Raw genomic sequence first — 21414 nt, forward strand, 5'->3', positions numbered from 1 at the left:
TATAATGTGATGCCTCCAGATTTGTGCTTTTTCTTAGGGTAGCATTGGCTATTTGAGCTCCTTTTAAGTTTCATATAAATTTGGGGATAGTTTTTTCTAATTCTGTGAAAAATCATGTTGGTGTTTTGATGAAGACTGTATGGAATCTGAAGCTTGCTTTGGGCAGTATGGTCATTTTAATAACTTTAATTCCTCTGTTTAATATATTTCACTATTATTTTGTAGTTGTGCCTGTATATATCTTTCACCTCCTTGATTAAATTTATTCCTAGGTATTTTCTTTTAGTTTTGTAGTTAAAAGTGCTACTGCCTTTTTGATTTGGTTCTCAGCTTAATTGTCACTGATGTATAGAAATGCCATTGATTTGGCATGTGGCATTGGCAAAAAAAATAAATTTTGCAAACTTTGCTTTTTATTCTTTCTTGGGAATACTCATAGTTTGTAAGTATGGTCATTTTATGTCATCCCAAATTTCTCAGTAGCTTTGTTCATTCTTTATTATTATTATTTTAATTGCCTGACTAGATTAGTTCAAAAGACTTGTCTTCAAGTTCTGAGATTCTTTCTTCTGCTTAGCACAGTCTATGATATGCAAAGTATATGTTAATTTTGCATCCTAAAACATTAATGAATTTATTGATCAAGTCTAAAAGTTGTTAAGAAGAGTTTACAGCATTTTCTAGGTTTAAGGCTCTACCTTCAGCAAACAGAGCTAGCTTCACTTCCTCTTTTCCAATTTGGATGCCTTTTTATTTCTTTCTCTAGCCTGATTGCTCTGGTTAGGACTTACTGTACTATGTTGAATAGGCATGGTGAAACTAGGTATCCTTGTCTTGTTTCAGTTTTTAGAGTGATTTATTTCAACTTTTCATTGTTCGGTATGATATTGGTTGTGGATTTTTAATATATCGCTTTGATTATTTTGAGGTATGCTCTTTCTATGCCTAGTTTGTTCTAGGTTTTTATCATAAAGAGATGTGGAACTTAAATGTTTTTACTTCATCTATTAACTACATAATTTTTGTTTTTATGTCTGTGTATGTGATAAATCACATTTACTGATTTTTATCTGTTGAGCCATCCTTTCAGCACATGAAAATACCCACTTGATTGTAATTAATTCTATTTAGGATATGCTGTTGGATTCAGGTTGCTATTATTTTGTTAAGGAGTTTTGCATGTATGTACCTCAGGAATAACGGTTTGTAGTTTTGTTGTCGTTGTTTTGTTGTTGTCTAATTTTGGGAGCAAGGTGATACATGATTCATAAAATGAGTTAGGGAGTATTCCCTACCTTTTGATTTTTTTGGAAGCAGTTTCAGCAATGTTGATATCTCTTCTTTTTTGTATATTTGGTACAAAATGTATATTTTCACAGCATTTGGCTGTGAAAGTCTCTGGTCCTTGGCTGTTGTTGTTGTTGGGAGGTTTTATTACTACTGATTAAACCTTGCTAATCAATATTGGTCTGTTCACAATTTTTATTTCTCCCTAGTTCAGTCTTCAGAGGTTTTAGGTTTCTGGAAATGTATCCATTTTCTATCAATTTTCTAGTGTGTGAGTTTCTGTGGAATCGATGCTAATGTCTTCCTTTTCATTTCTGATTGGTTGTTGCTGACTCTTCTCTTTTTCTTGGTTTGTTTAGTGAATGGTTTATCAATTTTTTATATTTAAAAAACAACTTTTCATTTGGTGATCTTATGTATTGTTTTTGGTCTCAATATAATTTGGTTCTGCTCTCCCATTTGTCATTTATTTTCCTCTGTTAACTTTAATATTGGTGTGCTCTTGTTTTTTAGGTTGCTTGAGGTTGACATTAGGTTGTTTATTTTTGATCTATTTTTTTATGTAGGCATTTAATGCTATAACTTCCCTCTTAGTACTGTTTTTGCTGTATCTTGGAAGTTTTAGTACATTGTATCTTCATTTTCATATATTTCAAAAAAATTTATTTTTTTTTTTACTTTGTTGCTAACCCAAAGATTGTCCAGGAGTATGCTGTTTAATTTCATGTATTTATATAGTTTTCATAATTTCTCTTGGGCTTAATTTCTAGTTTTATTCCACTGTGGCCTGAAAAATAGTTGATATAATTTTAATTTTGAGGAATGTACTGAGGCTAACTTCACACTATATCATATATTCTATCATGGAGAAGGTTCCATGTGCTGGTGAGAAGAATGTATATTCATAGTTTTTAGATAGATCATTCTGTACATGTTTGTTAGGTTAATTTGAACTAATGTGCAATTTACATCCTATCATTTTTTGTTGATTTCTCTCTCAATTATCTGTTGAACGCTGTGAGTAGGATATTGAAGTTCCCCATTAGTACTATATTGTTGTCTATCTCTACATACAGGTCTAGTAATAATTGTAATATAAATCTGGATGCTCTACTGTTGGATGCATAAATATTCAAGATTGTTCTGTCTTCTTTCTGAATTGATCTTCTTATCATTACATACTGACCTTATTTGTCTTTTTCTTTACTCTTTTTGATTTAATGTCTGTTTTATCTGATATAAGTATACATACCTGCCCTGCTCACTTTTTGCTTCCGTTTGCATGGAATATTTCTTTCTAACCCTTTACCTTCAGTCTATAGGTGTCTTTATCACTAAGGTACATTTCTTATAAGCAGCACATAGTGCATGTATTTTTTTAACCATTCTGCCAATCTGTACCATTTAGATGGAGCATTTGATTCCTTTACAATCAAGGTTAAAGTTGATATGTGAAGTTTTCTTTTTTTCATAATGTAAATTGTTATGTTGTTGATTAGTGAATTCTTTGGTTCTTCCTTTCTCCCTTTCTGTCTTTGGTGACATTCTGTCATGTTGCCACTTGATTTATTTCTCTTGTTCATTTTTGTACTTTTAAAAATAAGACCCGCAGATTGTATACTTTTATGTGTTTTTATAATAGCAAATATTAACCTTTCACTTTCATATTGAGAACTTTTTGAGGATTTATTGTATGGTCAGTCTGGGGAAGATGAATTCATTTGGCATTTGTTTTACTGGGAAAAAATTTCTCTCTTCATTTGTGAACCTAATTTAGTATGGTATAAAATTTGTAGTTAATAGTTTTTTTAAGGACCCCAAAAATAAGGCCTCAATTCCTTTTCCTCATAAGGTTTCTGCTGATAGGTCTGTTGTTAGTCTGATAAAGTTTCCTTGTAGGTGACTACACACTTTTCTTGGTGATCAAAGGATCTTTTCCTTCATGTTGGCTTTAGACAGTCTGGTGACTATATGTTATGTTATAGTTTGTCTTGCAGTGTTTTCTTCTTGCTGTTTGTTGTGTCTTTCATATCTGGATGTCTAAATCCCTTGCAAGACTGAGAATGTTAATTATCAACTGTTTGCTTAAGTAATTTTCCAAGCTACGCACAGTGGCTCATGCCTGTAATACCAGCACTTGGGGAGGCTAAGGGGTACGGATACTTTGATTCCAGGAGTTCAAGGTTAGCCTGTGCAATATACTGAGATCCTGAATTTCTCTTAAAAAAAAAAAAAAACAAGCCAAGCATATACCTATTCTCAGCTACTCAGGAGGATGAGATGAGAAGATAACTTGAGCCTAGAAGGTCAAGATTGCAATTACCTTCAATCACCATTGCATTCCAGCCTTGGAAATGAAGTAAGACCCATGTTTCAAAAAAATACATTTTGAAAGCTTTTTCTTTTTCCTTGGGAATACTGATAGTTTGTAAGTATGGTCATTTTACGTCATCTCAAACTTCTCAATAGCTTTGTTCACTCTTTATAATTATTTCATTTTATTTTCTAAGTTGTCTGACTAGACTAATTCAGAAAACTTGCCTTCAAGTTCGAGATTCTTTCTTCTGCTTAGCGTAGTCCATTATCGAAGCATTCAACTGCATTTTGTAATTCCTTCAGTGAATTTTTGTTCTCAAATTTTTTAAAGACATCTATCTCCTAGACAGTGTGGCGATTCCTCAAGGACCTAGAAATAGAAATTCCATTTGACCCAGCAATCCCACTACCAGGTATATATCCAAAGGATTATAAATTTTTGTATTATAAAGACACATATACACGTATGTTTATTGTGGCACTGTTTACAATAGCAAAGACCTGGAACCAACCCAAATGCCCATTGATGATAGACTGGACTAGAAAAATGTGACACATATACACCATGGAATACTATGCAGCCATAAAAAACTATGAGTTTGTGTCTTTCCTAAGGACATGGATGAATCTGGAAACTATCATTCTCAGCAAACTGATATAAGAACAGAAAATCAAACACCACATGTTCTCACTCATACGTGGGTGTTGAACAATGAGAACACATGAACACAGGGAGTGGAGCATCACACACTGGGGTCTGTTGGGGGGCACAAGGGGAGGGGGGCACAAGGGGAGGGACAGCAGGGGTGAGGGAGGTTGGGGAGGGATAATATGGGGAGAAATGCCAGATATAGGCGATGGGGGGATGGAGGCAGCAAACCACATTGCTATGTATGTACCTATGCAACAATCTTGCATGATCTGCACATGTACCCCAGAACCTAAAGTACAATAAAACATATATAAAATAATTAATAAATCTTCAGAAAAATTCTCATTTATATCCTGAATTTTCTATTTTTTTCTACTCATGTTCTGATTTCTCTTGTATTTCATGGAGATATTAAAAATTCAATATGTTGAATTTTTATCTGATATTTTCAATATTTTTTTACTAAAATTTATTACTAGAGTATTAATCTGTTCCTTTTTGGGTGTCATAATTCATTACTTTTTCATACTTCTAGAATTCTTTCCCTAATTTCTTTACATTTAGAGAAACAATCATGTCTTATTTTTCAATTTACTTTCATTGGTGCTAGACTATTTTTCCTTGATGGTATATATAAAATGTATCTTGAGTAGGGCCATTTGGTTTTGTTTCTGTGTGTTTTCAATAGCAAAGGCTGTATAATTTTCTTGGTTTTATATAATCTTTCTGTGGTGGCTTACTTAAATGTCAGTTGTAGTAGTAGTGTGTTGGGCTGACAAGTGGACTTGCTGCCTTCAGAGAAGCTGGGGTGGCATGGGCAATGGTGGAAGTAGAGGTAATATGAAGCTTGTCTCTTTCCTTAGCACTGTGCACTTGTGTCAGCAAATTTTATACTGGGTTGTGCAGGCTGACCTCCTGGTCAGTAGGTGGTGCTTCACTGTAAGAGCTAACTGCAGTGGTAATAGTGGGGTTGATGCTTGACCTTTTTTAATATCCAGAGAAGTGCTCCAGCATCCCAGGTGGTTGGTTAGGCCCTAAAGTGCTGAAGGTCTTGGGCCCTACCTTCCATCTAGGAGTAGCTTCTAAAGTGGGCAGAGCTAGATTGGGAACGTCTGCATTCAAATTCCTAAATTGGAAGTAAAAACAGCAGCCCCAGCAGAGGTGGTGGGGAAAATCCTTAGTACCTTGGCAAAATTGCTGAGGTTTTCATATGGCAGTGGTTAGAGCAATTCCAGTGCCAAGTCCTCAGCAAGCAAGAGTGGAATCTGCTTTCTTCTCACACCCTTGTCCTGATGTTCTGGATATTTAATTAGGTTGGGCACTGCTGTTTGCTTGTTGGCTGCAATGCTCTTTGCTTCTAGGCTGCAACTGTGTCAGCAGATTTTCTCGTTGGCTGTATAGATGTACCTCTGAACTTGCAGATGGCACCTGCAGGTGAGAGCCATCTGCAATGGTGGCAATAGTGTTCATGCTTGACCTTTGTTAAATAGGAGAAATGCTCAGGTGTTCCAGGACACAGGCAGGGCCATGGAATGTTCATTGGTCTTGGAACCACGCTCTGCCTCTAAGATGGGGAGAGGGGCAAAGTTGGGCAGGGCAAGAATAGGCAAGCCAGCTCTCTGCTCCTCCAAAGGTAGGTGCAAACAATAACCCCAATGGGGGCCGGAACGCAATTCTGAAATCCCTGGAGCAATGCCACAGGGAGGAGCAGAGCAATTGCTACCATAGCAGTCACTGCAGAGAAAGAGGGGTCTTGGGCTCTATAGTTTAAGTGGCAATTGTGAGACCCACTGTGCTCTCATGATTCTTAATCCAGCAAGGCTCCCTCTCATGGTCTGTTGCTGGATGAAAGCTGGGACAGCCAGCGACATCACAAATCATTTGTCTTCAGATGGTAAAACTGGCCCAGGACATAAAACTCTTTGCCTGGGTCACAATCTCTGCTTCCAGGCAAAACCTCTTTTAGTGCAGTCCCACAAAGGGGACAGCACAACTTTAATGCTCACAACTGGGGCCCAAACCACACTCACCTCTCAATTCTGGCCATGGAGGCTCCTCTCCCACTTGAGATTAGATCACAAAACCTAATCCCTAGACTCTGTAAACAACTGATTATGTCCTGTGCTGGTTTACCAGGCTTCTGCACAGCCAATATCAATTAGGATTGGAAAGTACCTCCTTCTGTTGGTACTGGGATCTTTGAGCATGCTTGGAGTACTTTCCAGTGCTATTCCTTCTCACCATTTCCCAACTGCTCACCAAGTCAGATCCAGTGTTAGTTATAGTCAAAAACCTCTCCCATTGCCTGGATTGCCTGGCTCCCCAGTGGGAATGTGTATCACAGAGATATTATATCCCTCTTTTGCACTGTAAATTTACTCATGGTTTTCACCTGTATCAACTATATGGGTTGCTGCCCACTATATTTTTCCCAGTACAGAAATTATTTTACCTTTATGTTAAACATCTTGTTTCTTTCTTGGTAAAAGTTCACAGCATGAATTTCCACACACAATTTTACTCTCACTGTTAGTATTTTAATGGATGGTATTATTTGATGATTAAGTGATATTTCAACAGAATTTTCCTAATATGGAATTACATACCCTGTCCCTAATACAGTATAAATTAACTATATAATTATTTCACTAAATATTTGCATAATTCCTACTGTTCTCAAAGTTCTATGCTAGGCAATGGGTGAGTTGATAGTTAAAAGAAAGGAGATCTCAAATAAATGAACTGAAGTTACACATCAAGGATCAAGAAAACAAGAGAAAGCTAAATCAAAAGCTAGTAGAAAAAAAATAATAAGAATCAGAGTAAAATAAATCAAATAGGTTATAACAAAATGGTAGAAAAAGTCAACAATACTAAGATTTTTTTTTTTTTGCTTAAAATAAATAAAATACACAAATCATTATCTAGACTAAGGGAAAAACTCCAACTAGTACAATCAGAAATGAGAGAAATTTTACAATTGCTTCCACAGAAATACAAAGGATAGTAAGACACTGCTGTGATCAATTCTGTGCCAACAGAGTAGAAAACCTAAAAGAAATGGATAAGTTCCTAGAAACCTAAAACCTACCAAGATTAAATCATGAGGAAATAAAAAATCTTCACATAGCAATCAGGATTAAGAAGATCGAATCAATTATCAAAAATCTCCCAACAAAGAAAACCCCGAGACAAGACAACATCATTGGTGAATGCTACCAAATACTTAGATAATAATTAATACCAATACTTTTAAAATTCTTCCAAAATTGAAGAGAAGGGAACACTTTTGCTTATTTAATAAAGGCAGTATTACTTCATTCTCAAAATCAGACAGACATACACACAAAAAATTAAAGGTCAATAGTCCTGATAAACCTAGATGCAAAAAATCATTCCATAATACTAGGGAAAAAAACCGACACTATAGTAAAAGGATGATACACCATGATCAAATGGGATTCATTTCTGAAATGCAAGGATATTTCAACATATAAAAGTCAATCACTGTGATACACCACATTATCAGAATAAAGAATAAAAATTATACTAGCATCTCAATAGATGCAGAGAAAGCATTGAAGAATATTCAACACCATTTTATGATTAAAAAAACTTTTACTCATTTAAGTGTAAAAGAAATGTACTTCAACCCAATAAAAGCCATACAAAAAACACACATGGCTGATATCATACTCCATAATGAAATGCTGAAATTTTTTTCTCCATAATTAGAAACAAGACAAGGATGTTAATTCTTACCACTACTTTTATCCAGCGAAGTATTGGAAATCCTAGCCAGAGACATTAGTCAAGAAAAAGAAACAAAGTCATCCAAATCAGAAAGAAATAAGTATAATGATCTCTAATTACAGATGACAAAATCTTATGTATAGACAATTAGAAAGATTACATGAAAAATTGTTAGAAATAATAAATAATTTTAGTCAAATTACAGGATAAATAATCAACCACAAAATTTGTTGCATTTATATACACTAGAAACAAAACTGACCAAAAAATTAAGAAATCAATCCCATTTACAATAGAATCAAAAATACGAAAATGTTTAAGAATTTAACCAAGGAACTGAAAGATCTGTACACTAAAACTATAAAACTCTGATATATGAAAATAAAGAAGACACAAATAAATGGAAGGATATCCCATGTTCATGAATTGGAAGATTAATGTTGTCAAAATATTTATACCACTTAAAGCAGTCTACATAGTCAATGCAATTCATTTCAAAATTTCAGTGACATTTTTTACAAATATAGAAAAGGCAATTCTAAAATTTATATAAAACCGCATATACTCTAAATACCCAAAGCAATCTTAACCAGGAAGAAAGAAGCTAGAGGTATCACACCACCTGATTTCAAAACCCACTTAGGGCTACAGTAATTAAAACAATATTGTATTGGCATAAAAAGACACATTAAATAGAACCGAGAGCCCAGAAATAAATGCACACATTTCAAGTCATTTGGTTTTCAGCAAAGTTGCTAGGATCACACTATGGGGGAAAGGACAGTTTCTTTGGTAATTAGTGCCAAGAAAGCTGAATATCCATATGCAAAAAAAGAGTTGGATTCTTATCTCATATCTCCAAATAGATTAATATCTTCAGTGTAAGTTCTGAAACCATAAAACTCCTGGATGGAAACAGGGGAAAAGCTCAATGATATTGGTCTTGGGAGTAATTTGTTGGCTAGGGCACCAAAATCATCGGCAGCAAAAGCAAAAATAAATAAGAGGGATCACAGGAAACTAAAAAGTTTATGCACAGAAAAAAAAATTGAACAAAATGAAAAGGCAACCTATAGAATAAGTAACAAAATTGTAAACCATATATCCCATAACAAGTTAATATCCAAAATATACAAGAAATTCGTACAACTCAATGGCCAAAAACAAACACATGAATAGACAAGAAAAAAAACCTGATAAAAAATAGGCCAAAAGCCGAATAGACATTTTTCCAAAGATGACATTGAAACATTCAACAGGTTTATGAAAATGTGCTTAATATTGCTAATCATTAGGAAAATACAAACCAAAACCACAATGGGATATCACCACACATCAGTCAGGATGGCCAGTATGAAAAAGGACAAGAAATAAAAAGGGTTGATAAGGGTGTGGACAACAAAACTCTTGTGCAAAGTTGGTAGAAACATAAAGTAATACAACTACTATGGACATCATTATGATGGTTCTTCAAAAAATAGTAACTATCACGTGATCCAGCAATCCTACCTCATGGTATATGTGCAAAGGAATAATAACACTATGTTGAAGAGTTATCTGCACTCCTACAGTCATTGCAACATTATTCACAAGGTATGAAAACACACTATGTGTCTATTGATGGGTGAATCAATAATGAATATGTTACACACACACACAGGAATATCATTTGACCTTAAGAATACCCTGCTTTTGCAATAACATAGATGAAGCTGGAGGACATTCTGGTATGTAAAACAAGCCAATTAAAGAAAGGCAAATGATACTTGATCCCAATCATGTGTAGAATACATAAAAATCAAAGTAATATTAAGTTGATGCAAAAGTAATTGCACTTTTTTCAATTTAACGTAATGTTTAAAACTGCAATTACTTTTGCACCAACCCAACAGAAGCAGAGAGTTGAAGCTGGTTAAAAAGGCGAGGGAGTGGGGATAATGTGAGAAGTCAAACAGAAAAAACTTTCAGTTTTAAGATTAATAAATTATGGAGCTGTAATATGCAGGATTGTGACTAGTTAGTAATAATGTATTGTATCCTTGAAATTTCTAAGAGAGTAAGTAGATCTTTATTCTTACCACGAAAGAGTAATTCTGTGAGGTGGTAAATATGTTAATTAGCTTGCTTGTGGTAAGCATTTCACCATATATGCCTGTGTCCATTTTATTTTTCAATTATATCTAAATAAAACAGAATGTAGAATGAATGAACAAACTGGTTTCTTTATATAATAGAATGCTACAAAGCAACAAAAATGAAAAAAAAAATAATCTACGAGGTATAAGGTGAGATGTATCTCAGAAACTTCATCCTGAATAAAGAAGCTAGAAAAAAATGCAGACATACTGTATGATTTCATTTTTTAAATAAATTCTAAAGTAAATAAAACTCTGTAGATGTAAAAACCATATCCAAGATTCCCTGGGAAGGCACTTGAAGATATTTTTTGAGAGTATGGAAGTTCTCCGTATCCTGATAAAAGTGTTGGTGGCATAAATATATTTATTTGTCAAAAATAAACAAAATGTATTTAGTTAGTCTTTCATATCCACGAATTTTGCATTTGTAGATACAACCAACCACAGTTCAAAGATGTTTTAAAGAAACACTAAAAGTAACCATACAACCATAAAAATAATACAAATTTTAAAAATTGATACAATGTAAAACCTATTTACATCACATTTACACCGTATTTGGAATCATAAGTATTGTAGAGATTATTTAAAGTACATTGGAGAATGGATGTAAGTTATATACAAATACTATGCCATTTTTATAAGAAAATTGTGCATTTGTAAATTTTGTTATCTGAATGAGGCACATGTCATTGAAACAATTTTCTACAGATGTCACGAAACAATTTTCTACAGATGTCATGAATACATAACATCTGTGTATTTTACCACCTGCAAATTATACCTTGATAAAGTTAAAAGGTAAAAGTTAATAAACTAATCTCCAGAGTTTTGAAGAAATTAACAAATTAAAATATATAGAGAAATGTGATGCCCTTAGAATACCTGTGACATACTTAAAAAAAAACAAAATTGAAGGATTACACTTCAATATTTCAAGATATAATATAAATTTATGTTTTCTTAGATTGTATCTTATTTGCCACAGATTATAGGCAAATAGACTAGTGAGACAGGATAGAATCCTGTAGTAGAAGCACATGTATTTAGTCATTTCATACTATAAAAATGTCACAGAAATTCAAAGAGTAGCTGGCTGTCTCATCAAAAATTGTGCTGGAGATAATTTTTGCATTGCAGGGCAAAAAGGAAAGACCAAAAAAGGCCCAGAATCTTGATTAGCTAAGCAAACAGACAGTGGAGTTTGGAGAGATTAAGGTGGCGAAAATTTAAGACGCAGCGTATCCTTAAGAGAGATTTAGGAAAGGAAAGAGTTCTATATATCTGCATAAGTGTTCCTTTGAGCCTTTGCTGTATACCAGTCTGAGAAAAACTTAAGTTATTAATATTCATCATGGAGGAGGAGGGGCCAAGATGGCTGACTAGAAGCAGCTAGTGTATACCACTCACATGGAGAGAAGAAAGAGTATGAATAATTACTAGATATTCAAATAGAACATTCAGGAGAACACATTGGGATTCATCAAGGAAGCAATTTGACCCACAGAGAATGGAGAGGAGTGAGACAAGATGACTGCCTACCCGGAAATGACATGAAACCAGGAGACACTTCCCCACTATGGGGAAATGGTGAGTAAGACGTCTTTGGGACCTACACTCCTACTATGAACCTTTGCAACCCGGGGCTCAGGAGATCCTCCCATTAGACCACCCCACTGGGGCCGCAAGACTTACATGGAGAATAACATAAAGTCTGGGCAAAGACACTGCTCAGTCACCCCTAATGTCCTGGGAGCACTGAATCCCGGTGCATTCCAGTATTAGTGGTTGCAGCTCTGGCAGTGCGGGAGGTAAGGCTCGCTAGCATGCATCCAGAAAGGGGCTGAATCCAGGAAGCTGACCAGCAACAGACTGCATGCCTCACCTCCAGTATATTTTGCAGGATAATGCCCACTCTTGTGGGTCTACAGCCCCACCCCAGTCTGGGTTCTCTGGTCGGTAGCAGCTCTCCAATTTTGTGGAATAAAATTCCCAGAGGGAGAGGTCAGCTACAATTTTTGCTGTCTTGTAGCCTCCACTGCTATAGACTTCAGGCTCTGGAGAGTATGTGGTGATAAGCGTGTGGCACGAATTCCCTGCCCAGTGCAGCCCTCCCATGGAAAAGTAGCCAGATTGTTTTTTTTTTATGAGGGTCCTTGATCCCACTTCTTACTGGGCAGAATCCCAGAACTGGGACTCCAGTCATTCCCCACCAGGGCTCTTGGACCGGTATCAGCCCTGCGCTTTCCTGAAATGGCGCTCACTCAGGGAGAGGCCAGCTACCATTTTTGCTGTCCCACAGCTTCTGCTGGTATAGCATTCAGGCCTTGGAAAGCACATGGGGATTAGGGAGTGGTGTGGATCTTCAGCAGTGTGCAGCCATCCCATGGAAAAGCAGCTGGATTGTTTTTTAGTTTGTCCCTGATCCTGCTTCTCCTCTCTGGAGAACCACAACCTGAGACTCCAGCTAAACCTTGCTGAGGCTCTTGGGCAGCTAGTAGCCCTAAACTTCCCTGGAACAGAGCTCCTGAGGAAGACAGCCACTATTTTAGCTGCTACTCTTGCCTTCATGCTCTAAAAAGTATGCAGTAATTAGGAATTGACCCAATTCCCCAGCACAGTGCAGCCATCCCATAAAAAAGTGGTCAGTTTTTCTTCACGTGGGCCCTCATGCTTGCTCCTCATCGCTTGGCAGGATGTCTTGACCTGAGACTCCAGGAAAACTGTCCAGCCCCTGCCTGAACACTTCATTGAAAGTGGCTCTGCATTTCTCTGAGGAGGAAATCCCAGAGACAACCTACAACCCCTCTGTCATTGTAGCTGCAGTGGTACCCTCCTAACTACCCTCTGCTGGAAGGAACAAAGGGACAAGTCGCTACGCTGGCACCACCAGCACATCGCAGCCACCATATGGAGAGGAATTCAGTCTCTCTTCCCTGTGAGCTCCAACACCTCAATTATCACAAGTCAGGGCCCCAGGTTCAGGACTGCAGAACAGACACCCCACCCGCAACTAAGCATGCCTGCTTGTACTGGCTCTGTGTTTCCCGGGTAGGGACTCCCAGAGGCAACAAACAGCCCTTCTGCCACTGCCACAGCAAAGGCTCTGCTCTTGCTGCCCATGGTCTGGGGAAAAAACATTGACTCTGAGGGCTTCAATCAACCTTCCACTATGCCACAATCGCGATACAGAGAGGATCCCAGTATCTCATACCTGTGAGCCCTTGATCCTCTGCTCTTCAAAGCAGAGGCCCCAGCTCAGGCCAGCAGAGCAGCTGCCTCAACCCATGGTTGAACATTTGCAGTAGCAGTGGTTCTGTATTTCTCTGAGGTGAAACTCCCAGAGGCAAACAAATGCCACTCTGCCGCTGCCACTGCAGTGCTTCTGCCCTTGCTGTCTTCAGACTCAGAAAGGAGCAAAGCCCCTGAGTGTTCTGATCATACCTCCATCAATCTTCAGTTGCACTAAAGAGAAGAGGCCATTCTGTCTCTAATGTGACCCATTCCACTAAAACTATTAGATCATCAAGGCAGAAAGCTAACAAAGATATTGAGGACCCGAACTCAATATTTGACCAAATGGATCTTATAGAAATCTAGAGAACTGTCCACTGGAAAAAAACAAAATATAAATGCTTCTTATTATCATATGACATATACTCTAAAATTAACCACATAATCTACCATAAAACAAATCTCAGAAAATTCAAAATAATCAAAATCATACCAACCATATTATCAGACCAACCACAGTGCAATAAAAATAAAAATCAACACTAATAAAATTTCTCAAAATCATAGAATTGCATGGAAATTAAATAACTTGCTACTGAATGACGTTTGAATAAATAATGGAATTAAGTCAGAAATCAAGAAGTTCTTTGAAACTAATTAGAAGAAAGATACACCAGAATCTCTGGGACATAGCTAAGGCAGTGTTATAAAGGAAGTTCATAGCACTAAATGCTCACATCAAAAAGTTAGAAAGATCTCACATTAACAACTTCATATCACAACTAAAGGACTAAAAGAATCAACAGCAAATCAACCCCAAAGTCCTAAGTAGATGACAAATAACCAACATCACAGCCAAACTATAGGCAATTTAGACATGAAAACCCATATGAAAGATTAATGAATTATGAGTTTATTCTTTGAAAAAATAAATATGATAGACCACTAGTGAGACTAATCAAGAAAAAAGAGAGATGTTACAAATAAACACAATTTGAAATGCCAAAGAGGACATTAACTCTGACCCCACGGAATTACAAAGAACCCTCAGAAACTACTACGAACATCTATATGCACACAAACAAGAAAACCTAGAAAAAATATAAATTCTTGGACACGTGCAAACTCCCAAGACTGAACCAGAAAGAAATTCAATCTCTGAGCAAATCAATAACAAGTTTCAGAAATGAATAGGTGGTAAAAAGCCTACCGACCAGAAAAAGCCCATAACCAGATGGATTCACAGCCAAATTCAACCAGATATATAACGAATTGATAACATTCCTATTAAAACCATTCCAAAAAGTTGACAAGCAGGTACTACTCCCCAACTCATTCTATGAGGCCACGATCGTTCTCATACCAAAGCCTGGCAGAGACCAAACAAAAAAAGAAAATGTGAGGCCAATATCCTTTATCATCAAAGATACAAAAATCCCCAACAAAAAACTAGCAAACTAAATCCAGCAGCACATCAAAAACAAGTCCGCAAAGATAAAGTAGGGGATGTGAGGTTGATTTATACCTGGGATGTGAGGTTGATTCAACATACACAAATCACTAAATGTGATTCATCACATAAACAGCACTAAAAACAAAAATCACACGATCATCTAAACAGATGAAGAAAAGTCTTTTAATAACATTGAGCATCGCTTTATATTAAAAACTCTCAATAAATTTGGCATTCGAGTAACATACTTCAGAATATAAAAAGCCATTTATGACAAACCCACAGACAACATTATACTGAATGGAAAAAAGTTAGAAGCATTCCCCTTCAAAACAAGAAAAGGACAAGGATGGCTTCTATCACCACTCCTATTCAGCATAATACTGAAGGTCTTGTCCAGAGCAATCAGTAAAGATAAAGAAACAAAAGGCATACAAGTAGAAAAATTAAAAGTCAAATTATTATTATTTGCAGATGATGTGATTCTATATCTGGAAAACCCCATAATCTGGGTTCAAAAGCTCCATCAGGTGATGAACAAATTCAGCAGTTTCAGGTTATAAAATCAGTGTACAAAAATTAGTAGCATTTCTGAACACCAACCACATACAAGCTGAGACCCAGATCAGGAATGTATTTTCATTCAAACTTGCCATAGAAAGAACTAAATACCCGGGAATACAGCTAACCAGGGAGGTAAATTATGTCTACAAAGAGAACTACAAAACACTGCTCCAAGAAATAAGAAATGACACAAATGAAAAAAACATTTCAGGCTCATGGGAAGAAGGAATCAATATTGTTGAAATGGCCATATTGCCCAAAGCAATTATAGTTTTAATGCTATTCCCATAAAACCACCAATGATATTTTTCACAGAATTAGCAAAAATGCATTTTAAAATTCATATGGAGCCAAAAATCAGCCTTAATAGCCAAGCCAATTCTAAGCAAAAAAAAAAAACAATACAAAAACAAACAAATGAAGCTGGAGGCTTTATGTTACCTGACTTCAAACCATATTAGAAGGCTACAATAAGCAAAAGAGGCTGAGACTGGTACAAAAATATACACATAGACCAATGGAGCAGAATAGACAGCCTAGAAATAATGCTGCACACCTACAATCATCTGATCTTTGACAATGTTTACCAAAGCAAGCAATAGAGAAAGGACTCCCTATACAATAAATGGTCCTGGGATAACTGGCTAGCCATATGCAAAAGATTAAAATGACCCCTGTCTTACATTATATACGATAATAAATTCAAGATTGATTAAAGACTTAAATGTAAAACCTAAAACTAAAATCTCTGGAAGATAATCTAGGAAATACCATTCTGGACATAGGAACTGACAAAGATTTTATGGAGAATGTACCAAAAGCAATCGCAACAAAAAGAAAAATTGACAAAAAGGACCTACTTCAGTTAAAGAGCTTCTGCACAGCAAAAGATAGTATCAACAGCATAAACAATCTACACAATAAGAAAAATATTTTCAAACTATGCATCCAGAAAATATCTAAATTCCAGATTCCTTAAGACCCTTATATAAATTTATAAGCAAAAAACCCAAATAACCTCATTAAAAAGTGGGCAAAACATGAATAGAGATTTTTCAAATGAGGACATATGTGTGGCCAACAAGAATATGAAAAAATTCTCAATATCACTAATCATTAGATAAATGAAAATCAGAAGAAAAAATGATACTATCTAACACCAATCAGAATGGCAATTATTTTTAAAAAGTTAAAAAATACCATGCTGGTGAGGTTGTGAAGAAAGTAGCATGCTTTTACACTGCTAGTGGGACTGTAAATTAGTATAGCCATTGTGGAAAGCTGAGGGGCAATTCCTCAAAAGACTTAAAACACAATTACCATTCAACCCAGCAATCCCATTTTGGGGTATATACCTAAAATAATATAAATTGTGCTACCATAAAGACACATGCACATGTATGTTCATTGCAGGAATATTTACAATAGAAAGAAATGAAATCATCCTAAATGTCTATCTGCAGTAAACTGGATTTAAAAAAATATGGTCCATATACACCATGGGATACTACACAGTCAGGAAAAGAATTAGATTATGTTCTTTGCAGAAACATGCATGGAGCCAAAGGCCATTATCCTAAACAAAAAGGACCTAATTCAATTAAAGTGAATATACAGGAACAGAAAACCAAATACCACACATTATCATTTATATGTAAGAGCTAAACAATGAGAACATATGAACACAAAGAGGAGAACAACAGATACCAGGGCCCATTTGAAAATGGAAGGTGGGAAGAAGGGAGAATCAGAAAAATTACCTATTGGGTACTATGCTTATTACCTGGGTGATAAAATAATCTGTACATCAAACTCCAATGACATGCTGTTTACCTGTGCAACATAACTGCATATGTATCCCTAAACCTAAAATAAAACTTATAATTAAAACAACAACAACCACATGGGGATATCTTCTGAATATATAATGTCTCTCAGTAGAGATCCTTCAAGTGTCATTCCTTAGAAGTAAAACTTCATTGGGCCTAAAGTAAATTCCTCCACAGCAGACCTGAGCGAGATAAACTCTTAAAGGACATTCTTTAGAGAGAATAAGAATGACACCAGATGGAAGCTAGTATCTATTCTAAAAAATGAAGGTTGTTGAAAAAAAATAAATTTGTGGATAAATACAAAAGATATATTTTCTCATTGAATGGAGTGGCTGGGATGCAGGACACCAAGTCTCCAGGCTATACATAGCAGGGGCCCTGGCCCTGTACCATGAAACCATTTTTTTATCCTAAGCCACTGGGCCCATGATGGGAGGGGCTGCTATGAAGGTCCCTGACATACCCTGGAGACATTTTCCCCATTTTCATGGAGATTAACATTTGGGTCCTCATTACTTATGGAAATTTCTGTAGCCAGTTTTAATTTCTCCTCATAAAATGGGTTTGTCTTTTCTATCACATCATCAGATTGCTTTTTTTTTAACTTTTATGCTCTGTTTTCCTTTTAAAATGGAATGCCTTTAACAGCACCTGAGTCACCTCTTGAATGCTTTGCTACTTAGAAAGTTATTCTGCCAGATACCCAAAATCATCTCCCTCAAGTTCAAAGTTATACAAATCTCTAGGGCAGGGACAAAATGCCCCCAGTCTCTTCGTTAAAATATAGCAAGAGTCACCTTTACTCCAGTTCCCAACAAGTTCCTCATCTCCATCTGAGACCACCTCGGCCTGAATTTCATTGTCCATACTGTTATCAACATTTTGGTCAAAGCCTTTTGACAAATCTCTAGGCAGTTTCAAACATTCCCACATTTATCTCTCTTCTTCTAAGCCCTCCAAACTATTTCAGCCACTGCCTGTTGCCCAGTTCCAAAGTTGCTTTCACATTTTTGGGTATATTTACATCAGCACCCCATGCTACTGATACCCACTGTATTAGTTTATATTCATACTGTTGATAAAGACATACTTCAAACTTGGGAATTTACAAAAGAAAGAGGTTTAATGGATTTACAGTTCCACATGGCCAGAGAGACCTCAAAATTATGGTAGAAGGCAAGGAAGAGCAAGTCATGTCTTACAGGGATGGCAGCAGGCAAAGAGATAAAACTTGTGCTGGGAAACTCCCCTTTATAAAACCATCAAATCTCTTGAAACTTATTCACTATCACAAAATCTACACAGGAAAGACCCCCATGATTCAATTACCTCCAAGTGGATCCCTTCCACAACACATGAAAATTCAAAATGAGATTTGGGTGGAGACACAACCAAACCATATCAAATCTTTGTCAAGGATATTGGCCTAAAGGTCTCTTTATTTGTTATATCTCTGCCAGGTTTTGTTATCAAGATAATGCTGGCCTCATTAAATCAGTTTCAGAGAGGTCTATTCTTTTCAATAGTTTAGAATAGTTTCAGAAGGAATGGTACTAAAACAGCCTTGTTTTTTAGAGTCAATACCAAGGTTCTTGATCTCACAGCTGAGGAAATAAAGAACAGGGATGCATGAACACAAGTGAGATTGGAGCAGGAGTTTAATAGGCAAAAAGCAAGAACAGCTCTCAGCCACAGACAGGGGTCCTTGATAGGTTGGCAGGTTGTAGTAAAAATGTCAGGATTTTTATAAATAGTGAGGTGGGGGCATCTTATTTTTATAGGGCCTGAAAAGCGCATTAGGACCAGGTGTGCCATCTGTGTAGGGCAGGGTTTCTAGCAGCCCCCACCCTATTCTTTAATCATGCAGGCAGGTCCTTAGTTTGAGCTGCTTACCTGCATGTGCTAAAAGGAAAGGGGGAGTTTCTGTACCTGTTTCCAGGAACCTTGCAGCTGCAGGCATCCACGCCACCTCTCCCCTCTCTAAACTTTAAGCTTCCTTATCTTAGTGTGCCTAAGAAAACGGAAAGGAATGTGCTTATTAAGGCCCACTGTTTTTACTGGAATCCATCATATGTAAGTGAAGTTTGGTAATTACCTAGGAAGCTCCTCCTCTGTACCTGAGTTGCTTATCTGTGTTTTACAGCTTGATCTTTCACACTGCTCTTTGTTAGAAGAGAAGTGACTTCTTTGAACTGTGTGTGGTTAGAAAGGGAGTAATTTCTGATGTGCTTTTTGTTAGAAAATTTTCTGCTAGGGACTCTTCACCCTAACTGTATACCTAAATAATTGGTTTCTCTTTCCTATAGCAGTACCAGCTCCTCTTTGTACAATTTGGTTGTAAAGCCATCTGTTTCTGGGCTTTTTTCTGTTTGGTAGGCTATTTATTACTGCCTCAATTTCAGAAACTGTTATTAATCTATTCAGGGATTTTACTTTTTCCTGGTTTAGTCTTGGGAGGGTGTATGTGTCCAGAAATTTATCCATTTTTTCTAGACTCCTAGTTTATTTGTGGAGAGGTGTTTATAGTATTCTCTAATGGTTGTTGTATGTCTGTGAGGTCAGTGTTGATATTCCATTTTTCATTTTTATCATGTCTATTTTATTCTTCTCTCTTCTTTATTAGTCTAGCTAGCAGTCTTACTTTTATTAATTAAAAAAAAAAACAACTCCTGGATTCATTTATTTTATAAAGGGTTGTTCTTGTCTCTGTCTACTTCTGTTACACTCTCATCGTAGTTATTTCTTGTCTTCTGTTAGCTTTTGGATTTGTTTGCTCTTGGTTTGCCAGTTCTTTTAGGTGTAATGTTAGGATGTCAATTTGAGATCTTTCTGGCTTTCTGATGTGGGCATTTAGTGCTATTAATTTCTGTCTTAACACCGCATTAGCTGCATCCCAGAGATTCTGGTGCATTGTCTCTTTGTTCTCACTGGTTTCAAAGAACTTCTTGATATTTGTCTTAATTTCATTACTTACCTAGGAGTAATTCAGGATCAGGTTGTTCAATTTCCATATTGTGTGATTTTGAGTGAGTTTCTTAATCTGAAGTTCTAATTTGATTGAACTGTGGTTTGAGATACTGTTTGTTATTAGTTAAGTATTTTTCCATTTGCTGAAGAGTGTTTTACTTCTAAATATGTGATCAATTTCAGAGTAAGTGCCATGTGGCACTGAGAAAAATGTATATTCTGCTGTTTGTGGGTGGAGAGTTCTTTAGATATCTATCTAAAGAACTAGAGTGACCTAGAGCTGAGTTCAAGTCCTAAATATCCTGTTTAATTTCTTGTCTCAATGATATGTCTAATATTGACAGTGGGGTGTTAAAGTCTCTCACTATTATTGTGAGGGAGTCAAAGTCTTTTTTATGTCTCTAAGAACTTGTTTTATAAATCTGGGTGCTCTTGTATTGGGTTCATATATATTTATGATTGTTAGCGCTTCTAGTTGAATTAATTCCTTTACCATCATGTCTTCCTCTTCTTCGTCTTTATTGATTTTTGTTGGTTTAAAGTCTACTTTTTCAGAAACTAGGATTGCAACCCCTGATTTTTTCTGCTATTTTCTTGGTAAATTTTCCTCCATTCTTTTATTTTGAGCACATGAGATGGGTCTCTTAAATACAGCACACCGATGGTTCTTGGCTCTTTTCCAGTTTGCCATTCAGTGTCTTTAAATTGGGTTATTTAGCTCAATTACATTTAAGGTTAATACTGTTATGTGTGAATTTGAACCCATCCTCATGATGCTACCTGGTCATTTTGCAGACTAGTTGATGCAGTTTCTTCATAGTGTAATTGGTCTTTGGACTTCAGTATGTTTTTGCAGTGGCTGGTACCAGTTTGTTCTTTCTTATTTAGTGCTTCTTTCATTATCTCTTCCAAGGCTGGCCCAGTGGTGATGAATTCCCTCAGCATTTGATTGTCTTAAAAGAATTTTATTTTCTTTTGGTTATGAAGCTTAGTTTGACCAGATAAGAAATTCTAAGTTGGAAATTCTTTAGTTTAAGAGTTTAATATTCCACCCCCTGCACCCCACGCCCCCACCCGCCTGCCACACACACTATTTTCTGGCTTGTAGAGTTTCTGCTAAGAGGTCTGCTGTCAGTCTGATGGACTTTCCTTTTAGGTGACCTGGCCTTTCTCTCTGGCTGCCCCTCACATTTTTTCTTAATTTCAACCTTAAATATC

This window comes from Aotus nancymaae, unplaced genomic scaffold (assembly GCF_030222135.1).
Source record: "Aotus nancymaae isolate 86718 unplaced genomic scaffold, 86718_ANA_hifiasm-v0.15.2.pri h1tg000004l, whole genome shotgun sequence".
Taxonomy (NCBI): domain Eukaryota; kingdom Metazoa; phylum Chordata; class Mammalia; order Primates; family Aotidae; genus Aotus; species Aotus nancymaae.